This window comes from Triticum dicoccoides, chromosome 2B (genome assembly GCF_002162155.2).
Source record: "Triticum dicoccoides isolate Atlit2015 ecotype Zavitan chromosome 2B, WEW_v2.0, whole genome shotgun sequence".
NCBI classification, from domain to species: Eukaryota; Viridiplantae; Streptophyta; class Magnoliopsida; order Poales; family Poaceae; genus Triticum; species Triticum dicoccoides.
The window spans coordinates 341,293,854-341,310,205 of NC_041383.1; the positions used below are offsets into that span (position 1 = coordinate 341,293,854).

Genomic DNA, 16,352 nt, shown 5'->3' on the forward strand with positions numbered 1-16,352 from the left:
GGTCAACTGAAGTTATCCATCGCAAATTCAATGAAGTATTGAAATGCTTGAACGACATGGCTATGGACATCATTCGACCAAGTGGTCCAGAGTTTAGAGTTGTACATGATAGGCTTCGGGATGCGAAATTTCCTCACTTTGATGGTTGCATGGGTGCAATCGATGGTTCGCATATCTAACATATAAAAGCTGCTAGAGTACCCGCCCATCCAGCGCCATCGCGGATTCAGATTCATCCTGCGCGCACGTTTCACCTCGCTGGCGGCATAACAGTAATTTCCGTCGCCTGGTGAAAATCCCACCGCTCGTTTTTCTGTACGCCCCGCGATCGGCCCAGGAGCAGTTGACGAGTGGGCCAGGCCTGCGCGGGGGCCAGCCTAGCAGCGATACGGTGTGTGTGTCTCTGTGTCCGGGTGAAAACAGGAGCGATCGATGGTGGGTTGCCAGGGGCGTTCATGGGTTGGCAGGGCGTTTTTTTACCGTCCTCGTTTGCACCCAGCGGTCGCGCCTCCGCTTCAGCCGCGACGGGCCCATCTGTCGGTCTCGCAGGTGCGCGCCTCGGAGAGAGCAGCGACCGAGCGGGCGACCTGGGCTAGCAGGCACGACAGAAAATAAAAGGGGAAGCGGCAGCGAGAGAAAAGAGGAAAAGCAGTCAGACCTAGCCCGCGCCCCCGCAGCCGCCTCCTCTTCTGCCGCCGTCGCCGCCTCGGCCTCGTCCGCCTCTTCTCCTGCCGCCGCCGCCTCGGCCTCGGCCGGCCCTGCTCTGCCGGCGCCCGTCGGCCTTGATCCGGCCTCGGTAGGAGGAGCTCGCCCTTGAGTAGGACTCAATATAAGGAGGGGAGCAGCAGCCGCGCCCCGTGCTCCACCGGTGCCCTTCGCCCTCGATCCGTCCTCGGCAGGAGGAGCTCGAGCCGAGGAGCGCGACCTCGATCCGGACTCGGCAGGAGGAGGGAAGCAGTAGCCGCGCTAGCCGACGCGCCTCGCCACACCCTCTGCGATATCAGGCGCCATCTCATTCCCCATCTCTTCTGGTTGCATCTCCCCCCGTGAGTTCCTTCTTCTAATCCCCTTCCTCTCTCGATTTGGTCTGCAGGAGAGAGAGAAGATAAGACGGAGAGAGAAGGAGGAGAGGAGGGAGAGGAAAAGAGGTGCGGTGGCAGGGAAATCGTCGTCGGATGCGTCTTATATGTGGTGATGATCTCCTACTTTATTTTCTCGATTTGTGTTTTGTTCTTACTTTCTTTCCAACTCAGTAATCATGCTCTTCCTTTTCCTTTGGTCTCTGTTGTAGATGGGTGTGTTCCCATCAAGTCGATGGTGGGGTTGATGTGCCCGTCGATTCGTGATCCGCTGGCTGGGCTCATCTTCTCAATGGCGGACTGGTGTTCTATGTTAGTCGGAGCCATTGTATGTGGTTGTGCAGTTGCTGATGTACAGGAGGCGTCCGTGGTATCAGTTCTTCATCGTCCATGCTTATCTTCTATATGCTCTAGCAGCCAGGTGACTACATATTACCTTTTCTATCAATTCGACCACCTTCTCTTCTTCACGAGGATCGGCGGGTCAACATCGATGCCCATGTTAGCGGCAGTGCCCGCTATGATTCTCATGGCGGACTTAATGGTTTTGCAGTTCAAGTCAGGCAACTTCTCCTGGGCGATCGTGCGTACTTGGTCGCTGTGGCTCCTTTGAGCCTTTTTCGATGCCTGGGAATCAGAATTAATAAAATGGAGATAAGGAACCATGTAGTTCACTGAGCAGCTATAAAGCCTAAGATAAACTACAGTAAACAGAAAGTTGAGGAATCAACCAAATGTGTAGAAATTTTGGTGACTAACTTATGACTTGTTTATTTCAGAGAAACTAATGACTTATCAATCCAACAGACAGTATGAAGTTGTGCCAAGTAAAGCCAAAAAAGAAACTGTATGTATATAACGGAGTAGCGGATGCGGTTCAAGCTGTTTTTTTGCCTGCTTATTTTTTATGTAGCTTTTTTGGCCTGCTTGTCAGTGATGCAATGCCTTATGGAGTAACGAAAGCCTAGAATGAGAGTTAGGGAAAATGAAATGGACACCAAATTTGGTGAGGCTTATATACTATGAACTTGGAGCCAAGTAGAAACCCCAGTGTTAGCTGAACAGAAAATTTAATGTGTTAAGTTATGCATATTTCATTGTACCCAAATAATTCAAATAAGTGTTAACTCAAAGGATTGTTTTTGTAGAGGTCCATATGCAATTCATCAGATACAGATAAAGGGTTAGTATCTCCCATGTGTGCAAAATTGGTGTGCAGATAGCAATTCACAGACCACTTTCCCTGTCAGTACGCTAACATTTTCGTATATGCATTTATAATTAAAATTATTAATAATAGCATAATGAATCATTAATCAGTCCCCTACTGCCTGCACATGCTTAAAACTCAACCATGGTATCATTATGGAATTTGAACAACCTAGGCCCCCACAGACACTAGCAAATCAACCTAGCTACTGCATTTCCCTTTTGCCCAATTATCCCCATATATCTTCAATTTGGTGCAGGAACCTCAAATTATGTAAATTTTGGTGCTAATCAACCGGGTGCATACCTGCAGCCTTGAGGAGCAGTACTGAGGCAGGAGGTGTCTTCAAGATAAAGGTGAAGCTCTTATCCTGCAAAGATGCAATGCCACACGCATCCTTATCCTGCAAAGATGCAATGCCACATGCATCATGAGGACTAGCTCACATTACCAATACAAACATTCTGCACACACATTTAACATGATGAGGCAGGAGGTGATTCTAATTATCGAGTAAAGTCATGTATATAGACTGATTAGTGTGATGTGTTTATGATTTTTTCTGAGGGTACCTAAGCTGAAAAGCGGTGGGTGTGGTAGCTAAAACAAATTTTGTGCAATTTCGCTTCAACTTCAAACTGTTGTTGGGGAGACTGCCATGTCAGGAACTCGTGTACTTACAATACGTTAAGTTAAATTAGAAAATGCCGTCTCATTTAAAAAATAACATCTCATTTTCCCCCTTGATTCAGTTATGAACTCTACTGTATGTTCAGACTGAAGTAGTTATGTGAGAGTAGAAGAGGTTTATAGCCTCTGTTGCTGGTGGACTGACTATTTTATATGGACTGAAGCTGCAACTGAGGGTAGTGCTACTCTATGCTGGGCAGCAGTAACTTAGGTCCTGCTCTTTTGTGAAATTGACACACGAACTAAACATACACATTTGATTTTTCTCACAGTTTGTGCTCACACCAAATCAAGCTTTTCAAACCATTATTACAGTGTTGTTTCTTCCTCTCTTTTAATTTTTAGCTTGCTGTTTTTCTTGGTGACCTTCCTTGATTTGTGCTAATTTCTGCAAGAAATTTTTGGAAAACATCAATTCTTCTGCTTTACTGAAACTTGGATCTTCGTTAGGCATGAGTTGAGCTGCCTTATTTAATATGTTATTCATAGGCATCAATAAACTAGACGATTTGCCAGTAGAAACAATTATAACTGGGACATGCTTTCTCTTGACACTGATCAATGGATAAATATTCTGGCTTATTTCCTTTTTGTATTTGATCAATGGATAAAGATTATTTAGAGCTTTCTGCCCTTTTATTTTCTTTGTGGCTAATCTCCAACTACCCTATGGACTGTAGTAATCACTTTCTCTTTTTACCATCAGCAGGATTTAATTGATGGAGTCCTGCTGCTAAAGGACTGCTAAAGGACGTGAACAGGAAGTCCTATCGCTGGATGTTTATTGTCCGAATTGCAAGGATCTGGGAATACATGAGTACAGACCCTATCGAATTCTATAGCTCTATTCATTGGCACACCAGTTGATCAATTTTGAGGTAATAAAGCGAAGTTGTTATCTGGAAAATACTTGCCTACTTAAAGAAGGTCAAAATAGAGAAATCCTTGGCATAATTTTTATGTATACAATATACTAGCTTTCATATCTACTTTGGACACCAGATGGCACATCAACATTATGTACCTGAAGCGATCGCTACAGAAGGAAGGTACCAAACAAGATTAACTGTTTCTATGCTTCTCAAAATACTTTAGTATATGCCCATAATATCACAGTATGAATTGTTGTGTGGGAAGTTTGCTTTTCCTACCATCACGGAATAATAACTCATTTTTTAGTTTGATATATTCCGCGCCCAATTAACTATTTGTATTTGCCAGAGAATGCAGAAAAAAAATACTAACCTGCTTGTGTTCCCGAGAGAGTGTATTTTCTCCATACCTCAACATTCTTGATACATATGGTCATCTCTGTTCTGGACAACACACTTGACGACCTCTCTTCATGGCACAAAACTGAAACTGTGCCATTAATATATTTTCATTGCATGCTTGTCTAAATAAAGGGTGCAATACACATGGCATAGTCGCATAGATATACAAATCCCTTATTCCTGTGAGCAAGACTGAAGCTTGCTACTTGTTAAGACCAGTCATAAACATTTCTATGATTGTAGCTGATTCCCGTCAGTGAAACTTTGCCATGACCATTGTTTATTCAGTGAAATAGCTGATTCCAATCATCCATCAACTAGATTTGTGATAATCACAACAACAAGCTTATATCTTACAAATCGCCTGATTGGTGATTATCCATTTTATATGATGTTTTTCATTTGCAAGTGCTGAGTTTTTTCCTTTCAAGTTTCTCTCTCTTACTCTATTTCATTAAATATATTTCTCCTCTCACTCCATCATTCAGTCTGTCGGTTACTCATGATGAGTGATTATATGCAATCATCCGACAATAATTAGTATAGATAATTAGTTATGCCAGGTTGCTACATTTCAATCTCCTTTTTACCAATATGAAATATGATGGCATATTAATATTGAGAGACAGTCTCGTCGTCCGCTGCAGCATCACCATTCTTTTTCGCCGCCCTAACTTTTTTGCACCCCAGGCCTAGCACGCGATAACGGCGCCACGAGGATTCTCTGTCGTGAGGAGTACCCCGACCCGTATGATGGCCACCGGAAGGTCACACACTTCTTTGGCTCGCTCCGACTGGCTCCATTGACGACTTCTCTAAGGTATCTTCCTGTGCAGCTTCACACCTGCTTGTGTGTCTTGCAAAAAAGCAAGCTACCTGGTACCTCTCTACTCTGCTTTAGCAGGCGTTTGCAGAGGAAGCCAAGGGGTACATGATACTGGTAATTTACTAATGACCCATATTGTTAGAATAATTTGTCGCAAATATTTTTGTTGGTTGTCCTTTTATTTTATTTATAATCTTGCCTCAATCATGTCTTCCATTGTGCTTCTTCACTCAAAAGGTGTTCTGCATGTGTGCACTTGCTTGAGAATGGAATAATCTCATGAATTCTATTGAAAACAGAACTTAGTTATTGCAGTATGCTTAATGTTTTGTTTTAGTAATTATGTCTGCTTTAGCAGCCAGGAGCATCCCCTCCCATTTCTGACTTTGAACCATGTGCCCTGTTTAAACCAGCGTAGTTCGATGACCTTATGCAATTATTTGGTACAAAGAATGTGCTGATAAAGTATTTTTATTTTTACTTTACTATGTTTAGTTCTGAGGTATTTATACTCCTGTCAATCTGCTCTAATTCGGTTCGCCGATATCCTGAAGGAATTGGACCATTCTATATCTTTTTTTCTGATTTTAGTTGGATACCTGCTTAGATGGGTGAACTTTTAACCCATCTTTTATTGCTTGCAGGTGTATTTGTTGGGTTCCTCTTGGCGTGTCGAACAAAAATTGGCGTTCAGCACTGCTATTTAAAGATGGTTTGATCAGTACTACAGAAAACCCATAGATTATTGTAGGTGAGAGCATGGTACCCTGTCTCTTCCTATTTTGTTCCTTTCTTATAGTATTACTTTGAGGCATTATTTATAGCAAAAGAATCAGATTGAACATTTAATATCTTTATTCCTTATCATGCTAGGCAGAGGCCCTTAGGTTTGCATTCAGGTGCTAATTGTTTAATAACCATCATGCATTAGTTAGCTATAATCCTTTATCTTTTCCACAAACATGATGATTATGTTCAGCAGGATTGTCCGTTTCATATCCCAGAGATGTATCATTGTAAAGTACTCTCTCCGTTCTAAAATAGATGACCCAACTTTATACTAAAGTTAGTACAAAGTTGAGTCATCTATTTTGGAATGGAGGGAGTAAGGTTAAGGAGATCTAATCCTGGACATATCAATGCAAGAGCACAACTTTGTATTAGAATGCTTATTGTGTTTTACATGGTGGTGTTTCTAAGAAAGTATATTTGGTTGTGATATTCAAATGGTTTGAAATTTAGTTAAGGGATGTCAAAGCCTGAATGTGGCCACATTTTGGTGGGGAAGGAGGGATATAGTCTTTATAATTTAATCTTAGCTTTACACTTCTGTGATTCGTTGAAGAAATGTATCTCGATGTAGTTTTGGCTGTATTGAAACTGGGATTTAAGCTTCTTTCCTTTCCGAGACGCATACATAAATACTGTGTGCTATATGGGTTGGAAAAATAGTGTTGAAATTTAAACTCGAATCGTATGGGCACTCCTAGAGAAGCGGCTGTGTCCTATCTTTGTTTGGGACTAATTGTCAAATGGATAATATTATTTCGTGCGTGTAATTCCTCTTTTTTGATTGCTCATAACCTGTTCTTTTTTGGTTGTTTGTTTAGGTATCTAAGAATGATGATGATTACACTCGGAGCAAGCCTTGTTGCGGCGCTGCAAGTGTTGCCCTCCTCCTCCCCAATGGCAAGGTGAAGGAAGGTGCCTGTGTGGTTCTTCTGCAGCTCGTAGCGAGGATTGCTGTGTTCAACCTGCACAAGAATGCCAAGAAGTCCTTCTCGGAGACGTAAGCCATGGCGCATGTTTCTGCCATGATTTCCTTTGGTTGGATTTCGTGGATTTAGGTGTTGAAAAATTATGGGCTGTGGATGCAGGATTAAGGACATGTACCTGCACTACAACGAGAGATCTGGGCTGCTTCTTTGTGGCTTCCAAACTTGAAATGTTTGTTTGGAAGTTAGTTTAGTTTTTTGTTGTGGATTCACAGCTTCTCACATGTACCATCCTCTTAGACCTTTAGATTTCCAAAAAAACTAAATGAAGATATGGTGGTATGGTCTCAATGACGCGTTCCATGCTTTATATTTTCTCTAAAATTTTCTCCTGAAGAATCATGTATCTATGTTAGATCCGGTGAGAAAAGAGGCGGCTTCCAAGCAGAGGATGCAGGAGTGTTGGCCGCATTTGGTCTTTGACTTGGGTGTGTAAATATTCTTACAATACTTGGCTCCCTCTCGGCCTTTGCGCCATTGGCGCAACGAGTAATCTAGTTCCTGTAATTGTTCCAAACTAGTGGATGGGGCGCGCCTCTTGAACAGTGCATGTGCGGTGCCAGGTTGGAAGCGCCCATTCTGCTGTCTTTTTCTTTATTTACTGCACAGATGCATGTATAACTGACAACCTTGTTAATCAATGACAATAACCAAATCGTTAGAGCTAAAAGTAGATTAAATTTGGTTTAGTAGCAATCAACTGTATAGCTGGTTCAAAAGGAAGGGGACGCCAGTTTTGATCATAGCATACACTTTGTAGATACTGTCAAAAACCAGCGTAAGAAGCACACTAATTGACGTATGTACGACTCTAACGGCCTTAAGAATCACACTACATTGAGTATATATAGGTGGTAATGACGGTCAGCAACGATCTGTCTACAGAGCGGTGAATGATGAATTCTCAAAATAAAGGACATTGGAGTTGACCCAACGACGCACTCCACGACGAGCTTGTTGAGGAAGAGGTCGTCAGTAAGGAGGTGCTCCCTGAGGCCCTGAAAGTGTAGCGAACAGTGGAGCAGCAGTGAGCAGGCCTCCATCTCATCGCCCTGGCGAGATCGGGCAGCAAGTTCTCAAGCTTCCCCCTGGCCTGCAAAAATATGTTCCTAGCCAAGAAAGAGTTGATAACCTTGTCCTGTTATCAATTCAAATGATAGCTAACCTAAAAATAATAAGAACGATGCATTCCAAATAGCAAGAAGCATGCGCAATAGAACCAGCCCAAGTGTGGCAACAACGTGATGGCAATAATAGGAAGTGGAGTGGAGTGTTGTGTCTCCTCCTCCCATCATATTCTCTCAACGCGTCACATAGCACGCCTAAATACACATTAATTTTTGGAATATAGGAAACCTGCAATGCAAAGAACAAAAGTCGTTCGCTTCTTCAGCTACCTACGAATCAAACTTTGTTCCTAGGATGCACAACCTATACAAACCACAAATTTTGTATGCTACAAACTACTGTACCTTGAAGCACAATCAACATGCATGAGCTACCTCCTAGTAACTCATAGATGGATTATTACTATGTGACAACAATATCTTCCTTACATTCACACTCGATCCAAACTAAAAAAAATGAAACAAAGTGCAGTGAGAAACTAATCTAGCTAATAGACAATTTGAATGTTATATAAGATCTGCTGAAGAGTGGGGATCTGTCTGACGCATTTTATTCACCAAAATACAATAGATGTATTCACCGAAAGACTGTTCTGTTTAAGATTTATAAAACCATAACAGCAACAACTGAAGTGGGTCTTTGAAATTTATACTATAGCACCTTCCAATAAAATGAAAGTTCATCCTATTGCATCCAGGAAAATTATATGAAACTTCTTGCTTATTGGAAGTCCTATAAGCTGCTTCCTGATAAATACTCCCTCTTTAAACTAATATAAGACCTTTTATAGATCTCTAAAGTAGAGATCTATAAAAGGTCTTATATTAGTACCACAGTGAACATCCACATTTCCATCATATTCAGCAATAATAGGCATGTATAGGCAACAGTTCCAGAGTTCAAAAGACAAGCATATTTGCACTCATATTCACACTTTTGGCAATGGATCTTTGAATTAACCACAAGAGAACGAAACTGAACAATGAGTGATTCAGAGAAGCAGTTTTCTGTGAACTCCTACTTCTGAATTGTGGACACTACAAGTTGTACAACGAACAGACTGAATGAGATGCATGTATACCAGCAAGGAGGGCGAGGTAGAATTGAGGCGGGCTATGGAGAAGCCCTAGTTTCCAACGTGGCCGTCGGCGGACTTGAAGTAGCAGGTGGCGGCAAGGGAGTGCGGCTGCATATACCAAAGGCTCTGCATCTGCAAAGTACCCAACAAAGGTACAAGTCATGAAATCAATGAACTAACGCCCCTAAAATAACTAAACAATTGAATTGCAAATAGATAATTAGCAAATACTACTTCCAGTTGAGTTTAGCTTATATATCCAAGACATAGAAGTAGCATGCTATAACAAAAAATTCTGGAAAACGAAAAACGCCTGTAAAAATGAGAGGATATGTTATTCAATACCTTGTATGGTGTATGTGTGACTTAAATGTGTGTTGACAACCATCAAAAGAAGGAAGGTTATGCCAAGTAAGCTATGACAGTGACACCTAGAACAGATAAGAAGCAGATCACCATTGTGAAAGAAAGACCACTAAGATATAGCAGCATCATGATGTTGCTTCTCTCCATTGGCTCTAGACCTGATACCTGCAGCATAAAAATACTCAGAAAATGATGGCATAAGAAGGTTACCCAGCAATAGAAAAGCGGACTAATTATAGTCGACTGTATCTACTTGGTTAGTTTAATGCTGATCTTTGGTTAAATTGATGTACTAAATAATTAAGAGCATAGGCATCTGATTTTTGTACAATTTAATTATTCTGTTGTATGCAACTTGTTTAATGCATAGGCACCAGGTTGCCCTTTTATGCAACTTGTGCTCGCTTGCTAAGACCAAGAAACTTCCAATAAATTTATATGTACTAACTGACTCCATGATACTAACTGTATGCTATTGTAGTTGATATCTATGTTATACATACATGTTCAGTAGACACGTATCGTGAGTAGATAAAGTTTGATTTGTATTTCTTTACTTTAAGCAGCAAATATGGCCTTGTGTACATGCATTTCCGTTCTCATACAACGGGATATATTAAAAGGAATAATCATGTGTATGCTCTAATATCTTATGCACAGTGAACTGGAGCACCTCTTCTAATTTTAGTTGTAAGTACACAAGTCGTTTTCGAGCAGGACATAGTTTCTTCAGTCTACCTCTCTTTTTTTAGGACTAAAAACTATGGTTTTGTTTACTTTCATATAACCTACACTCATAGACATAATGCTAACTGAATACACCATACCTGATCCAGAAATCTCTTCTGAAGTTGTTGGGAAAGCAAGAGAGAGCCTAGATGCAAAGCCAAGCTAATCCATGTCAAAGAGCAGTAAATAATGCATAAGCGAAACAGTATTCAAAGACAATCCAGTGAACTTACATCCTTAGCTCGGTTGGATCTTGCTTTGGTATACTGTTGCTCTAACAGGAGCAATGCTAACTTCCAATCATCAAGAGGAGCAAAACTGGATAAAAATATAATTCACGCAATAGTAAAGCAATACAGAGTCAGAGAAAAAAAATTGAATGCACGGTTGAACATCCTACCCTCTAACAGTAATAAAATCCCCAATTGGAACCTTTCCCTTTCGAAGCTAAACGATATTCAAGGCGATGCTTCCAGTAGCAACAGAATCATGGGCAGTAGATACTAATTAAGGATCAAATATCAAACATTAAGGAGAGTATAATTCTAAAAGAAAATTGGCACAGAACATCATCAAAGCTCTGTAGGATTTGGCATGAAAGGGAGCTGGGGAAAGGAGCCAAGTTACTTATGAAACATAATCCAAATTCCAGTTCCAAACCAAAGTGTTCATCAAGGTGCCAACCTTATCTTGGATACTTTGCAGCTAAGCAGCTTACTATAAGCAATAACAAAAAGCTTAAACATCAACAAAGTCTTTACCTTGTATTCAGCACTGGCTGAAAATAAAGCTGGATGCAACTTGCTTTGAGCTACAAGGCCGAGTTTCAGTTCAGCATCACGACGCTCCGTCGGGAGTCTAACAAACTTCTCTTTTCCAATCTTAGCTTCACAGGAATGATAAAGCTCCAAATTATTGCATATGAGACCAGGTCCCTGCATAAGGTCTTCGTAAGACACCCAATGTTCTGAAAAGAAAAAGATACAACTGTTCGTGCATTTGATGAGATAAAACAAACTTTCTAACCTGGTTAACAGAGTGATGATGTTAATGCTTCTTCCCCAGTTAGAAATCTCTCCAAGGACAGAATTAACTATGCTGATGAGTTCCTCCGGTCCGTCCTTATCAGGTGTTATACGGGAGTACCAAAGATTTGTTACCCACTCGGTGACAAGATGCCTTGTGAACTGTTCAAATGCTGCTTCAACTGGAGGTGAGTTCACCTTGCTCCTCCAACTGGAATTTCCATTCTTCTGGGTAAGTGAAGGTTTGCTTAATTCAATACTTTTTTGTTTTGGCAAGTGGGCGACTGGCATCACGATCTGTGGTTGTTGTGCTCTTTCTACGGAAATCATAGTCAAGTGATAGGTAGCGAAACAGAACTATCAAAGATATGGCGAATGGGAAGTTAATCCAGACTGAAGAGCTTGTCACTGCAATGGAGAAAATCAGTCATTCAGCACAGCCATGAGCGAGCAACAATATTCAAACAGAACTAAAAAATGGTGTGACTGCAATATAAATCTGCCTTGATATGTATAGCCTTTCTTTTTTGGCAACTTTCAGAAAGACTTTATAAAATTGCTGGCCCATATTTCAATTTAACATCAAACTTGCATGTCTAGCTCGTATATTTACCTTGTCTTTAGACTACACCATGTATTCCATGGTATAATCCGGCTACAACCATCGGCTAATATACTCTAACTTCTACAATTTCATCGCAAACTTGAATCATCTTGAGGTCGCAGTAAAGTTTCTTATGCCCTGAACAATTCACCAACCATCTAAAAACCTAAAATGGAAGCAAACAACCTACTCGGAGCTAAGTCCAGTCTCCAAATCCCCAGTGCAACATGTAAAATTCACTACAAATTCCGGCCATCTTGAAATAGCAGTAAAATTTCTGATGGCCCAAAGAATTCACCAATCGGCTAAAATGGAAGCAAACTACCTACTCAGGGCTAAGTCCAGTCTACCAATTCCCAATGCAACGAATTACAACACCAATTGAACAGACTAATATCGCTACTCCACAGATGCGCCTGAAATGACGCCCCCCAAATTAGCGCCCGCGCATCAGGGCCAGCCGGCATAAAACCTAGGCACGTAACCAACGGCGACCGACCGACCGAACGACGCGTCGGACCGGGGCGCGCGCCCCGCCGGCGGGTGGGCGCCCTAGGGTTTGGGGGGGAGAGGGAACTCACTGGACATGAGGAAGGCGAGGCCGAAGGCGAAGACGAGGAGCAACACGGCCCGCTTCTTCCCCTCCTCCGCCAGGTCGCGGACCGTGTGCGCCGCCCTCGGCGCCGCGGATCCGTGGGGGTCACCTGGGGCGCGCAGCGGAGGAGCGCCGGCGACCAGCTGCGGCCAGGGTTCTCCATCGGGACGCCGTCGCCGTACATCTCGAGGTGGACGGGACGCCGTCGCGGGTGGAAGATGAGAGAAGGTCGTGGGCGGGCGACGCGATGGGTGGCGGCGATGAATGGGCGGTCGTATCTGGCGAAGGTGGGGAGGAGGTGGCGTGCGTCCTCTCTCTGTCTTCTCGAGGAAGGAAATGACCACGCCTTTTTTTTTCTACGAAGGGAACGTTTCCTTCCAATTGGCCAGCGCAAACAGTACCACCCTGCCGACGTGGACACAACCAGAGATCGCTCATTGCGCGATGATAGATGGTTTTGATGATGAGATCGTCAACCATGTTGGTCGACATGGATACCCTTCACTTCTATTGTCGCGGGATGGCCAGGGTCAACACATGACATAAGGATATCCAGAGATACTTTGGTGAAGTACGCGGATAGGTTTTCACATCCACCTATAGGTATGTATTTCATTTACATGTGCACGAAAATACTGCTTTAGTTATCTAGTTGATCCCATGTGTGAGTGCAATCGATGGTTCGCATATTCCTGTAATTGTTCCAAATGATGAGATCGTCAACCATGTTGGTCGACATGGATACCCAACACAGAATATCATGGCAGTGTGTGACTTCGACATGAGATTCACTTCTATTGTCGCGGGATGGCCAGGGTCAGCACATGACACAAGGATATCCAGAGATACTTTGGTGAAGTACGCGGATAGGTTTTCACATCCACCTATAGGTATGCGTTTCATTTACATGTGCACGAAAATACTGCTTTAGTTATCTAGTTGATCCCATGTGTGAAACTATTACTGTGTGCAGGAAGGTACTATATTGTTGACTCAGGTTATCCTAATTGTGATGGATATTTAGCTCCATACAAAGGGCAAAAGTACCATGTGCCAGAATTTTGCCAAGGTCTCCCGCCGAATGGGAAAAAAGAAAGATTTAACTTTGCACATCCATCTCTACGCAGGCGGCGGCGGAAACCTAGAAAGCCTCGCCTCTCTTTCTGGCTCTGTTCGTTCTGTGAGAACGAAGGAGAGGATGCATGTTCGGTGAAAGAAGTTGGGCTGGGGTTGTGGTGGCATATCGATCGTAATAACGGCGAGAAGTAGGCCTATAATAGAAAGGGGGTAAGTGATGAGGACATGAATACCTTGAATATGACCAAAAATATTGCATATATGCATATTTGTCAGGTGATTTCTATTACAAACTATTCAATAATTTATTTATGTTATCCAAAACAAAAATACTTCACACACTTTTGTGTTTTGTCTAATTGCAGGTGTATGGGACATTTATACAATCCACATATGAAGATAAGGAAGAAAGAGATGTTTATTTTCTGTTCAAAAAGTTCTCTCACGTCATTTTTGGCCCAAGAGAAGATAGAGTCCAAGTCTCTCACGTTCTGGTTTCAGATTCGGACTGCACAGATATACCTGACTCAAAACGCCCACAACTTTTTCATACGGACTCCGAATTGGGTGATTCTTTTTTTGTTGGAAACTAGATTTCGTGAACTTTCCAACCCAATTGGAATCACCTTCAAATTCGTCCGAAGCGTTGAGTTATGGATGAAATAATCTGATGCTGCAGCAGAATCCGAGTCAAACTACAAGTCCAAAGGTGTTACATCACCTCCACTTGGGCCCATTGGCCTTGTACGACCTAGGGTTAGTTTTAGGCTGCCTTGGGACATCCTCCCACCTCCTTGACCGCCACTCCTTGCTCCTATATAAGTAGATCCATTTAGTAGTTTTTCCCTTGGGATTTATTTAGTTAAAAGTTAGTCATTGCAACTTCGTGTACTTCATTTGCGTCCAACGACCAGACCAAGACCGCTTACGGATCCCCACTTTTATCAATACTTCATATATACTCGCAATATTCAGATTGCTTTTATCATATTCTTGCTTGTTCTTCGATTGCTTGCAGGAATAGACCTTCATGGTCAGGTTGATTGTGCTCCGGCGTGGCCAATAACCTCTCGGAGTTGGTTTAGCGATTGCTAAGGCGCAACGTCGTGCACGTTTGTAGTCGGATCGTCAAAGTCGTCTCCACCAAATCGATAGTTATCATCTCATCGAAAGATCGGGACACCCCGCCTCTATCAGTAAGTGGCAGCTCGGGAATCAGCAAAATCGTTGACTCCGGCGTCATATTGCGGTGGCGCTTCACGAGGTAGAAAATCGTTAAAAAAATCAAGCGCTATAAATGTGATTCGAACTCTAGCCGACGTAGCGATGCGACTGATGGCCTAGCCACTCTGCAGACAAGGTTCTATGATTGGTATGCAACACGGATCTTAAATAAACAAACTACATCAGCAAGATGTAAATGTTCAGAATTGTGAACAAAACTTTTGAATTGTGAACAAATTTAGAAACATGAATAAATTCAAATTTGTGAACAAAATTATAAAACTATGAACATTTTTCAAATCTGTGAACAAATTTTGAAACTGCGAACATTTTTTGAATTGTGAACAAATTTCAAAATCGTGAACAAAAATATAAGTTCGTGACATTTTTCGAATTCTGAACAAATTTTAAAACCGTATTTTTTTCTAATTGTGAACAAATTTTAAAACATGAATAAGTTTCAACTTCGTGAACAAACTTAGAAAATTGTGAACATTTTTTGAATTTGCGAACAATTTTTGAAAACTGTGAACATTTTTGAATTCTAACCAAATTTTGGAACATCAACAAATTTCAAATTCATGAACAAAACTATAAAATTGTGAACATTTTTTGTTAAACCGCGAACATTTTTTGAATTGTGAACAAATTTTGAAACATGATGAAATTTCAAAATTCGTGAATAAAATTATAAAATTGCGAACATTTCTCAAATTGTGAACAAATATTAAACCCGTACTTTTTGAATTGTGAACAAATTTTGAAACCATGAACAGTTTTCAAATTATGCACAAACTTTGAAACCGTGATTTTTTTTGAATTGTGCACAAATTTTAAATTAATAAAAAGGAAATAGAAACAAAAGAAAAAACAGAAAAAGGAAAATGAGAAAAAAGAAAAGAAAAAGGAAATAAAAACGGAAAAGCTAAAATCCTGTCGACTGGCAGATTGCAACAGATCCGCATGACCCGAGCTTCGTCAGACCTGATCGCGCGGCTCTATTTGTTCCCGCTAAATACCCACTGCATTGCCAGGATTTGAACTTTGGTCGCTCTAGCTGTAGAACATCTTGCAACATCTCGCTAACCAACTGAGCTACTTTGCTATTGTTGTCACATACAACAAGTTTAACAAATTGACCTTCTCTTTCTACTACACTAACAAACATATATCTGTTTTTTCTCCTCCCTTGCGCTGTACCATTTTTTGTGCATATTCACCATACAAAGCCATTTGCTCCAAGTTTTTAAATCCAGATTAATTGGTATTTCGACCTTAGTAAATGAGAGCGAGAAAGAAACCACAATGCCTTTGACGAGGAGACAAAACCATTTGCTCCAAGTTTCGAAAAGGACCGATGCAACGTGTTTTGTACTCCACTTATCTCTTTGTTGTATTGATGATTTTTTTCTAGAGAAATAAATGTTTCATCCTATAGAACTTGAACAACGGTCTTTCTCTCGTTTGTCATACCTCGATAAATTCTCTATAATGAGCCCGATAATTATATGCACCACAAGCCTAATAGCTTATGCACAAATATCGTAGTAGCTTTTTTGACCAAAAAAAATAATGTAAACATACACTCGATAACTTTTTTGTCTGAATAGCATGGTAACTCACACATCGCATACGTAATAAATTATGCACCAAGGTCCTGGTAGCTTCAGCG

At 41.5% G+C, this 16,352-nt stretch overlaps 3 long non-coding RNA genes across 8 annotated transcripts; 2 read left to right on the top strand and 1 right to left on the bottom strand.

Moving 5' to 3' along the window:
• The first annotated feature begins 1,062 nt into the window (after window positions 1-1,062).
• On the top strand, window positions 1,063-2,333 carry LOC119367699. The gene is made up of 3 exons (XR_005176401.1): window positions 1,063-1,191; window positions 1,292-1,500; window positions 1,633-2,333. It is a non-coding gene; the product is annotated as an uncharacterized LOC119367699 (long non-coding RNA).
• Window positions 2,334-2,578: 245 nt separating this feature from the next.
• On the top strand, window positions 2,579-7,145 carry LOC119367700. 3 transcript variants are annotated; one of them, XR_005176402.1, is made up of 7 exons: window positions 2,579-2,645; window positions 3,686-3,857; window positions 3,957-4,028; window positions 4,944-5,073; window positions 5,724-5,830; window positions 6,690-6,868; window positions 6,957-7,145. It is a non-coding gene; the product is annotated as an uncharacterized LOC119367700 (long non-coding RNA). The 3 variants fall into 3 exon arrangements; XR_005176404.1 differs by having other exon boundaries at window positions 3,982-4,028; XR_005176403.1 differs by having other exon boundaries at window positions 2,581-2,645; window positions 3,689-3,857.
• Window positions 7,146-7,512: 367 nt separating this feature from the next.
• Window positions 7,513-12,716, bottom strand: LOC119363655. Of its 4 annotated transcripts, none has more exons than XR_005174228.1 (8): window positions 12,366-12,716; window positions 11,182-11,588; window positions 10,917-11,090; window positions 10,389-10,473; window positions 10,254-10,300; window positions 9,406-9,591; window positions 9,064-9,192; window positions 7,513-8,210 (listed from the first exon to the last, which is right to left on the bottom strand). It is a non-coding gene; the product is annotated as an uncharacterized LOC119363655 (long non-coding RNA). The 4 variants fall into 4 exon arrangements; XR_005174229.1 differs by having other exon boundaries at window positions 7,513-7,963; window positions 12,366-12,715; XR_005174227.1 differs by having other exon boundaries at window positions 7,513-9,192; window positions 9,406-9,491; window positions 12,366-12,715.
• Window positions 12,717-16,352: the final 3,636 nt, after the last annotated feature.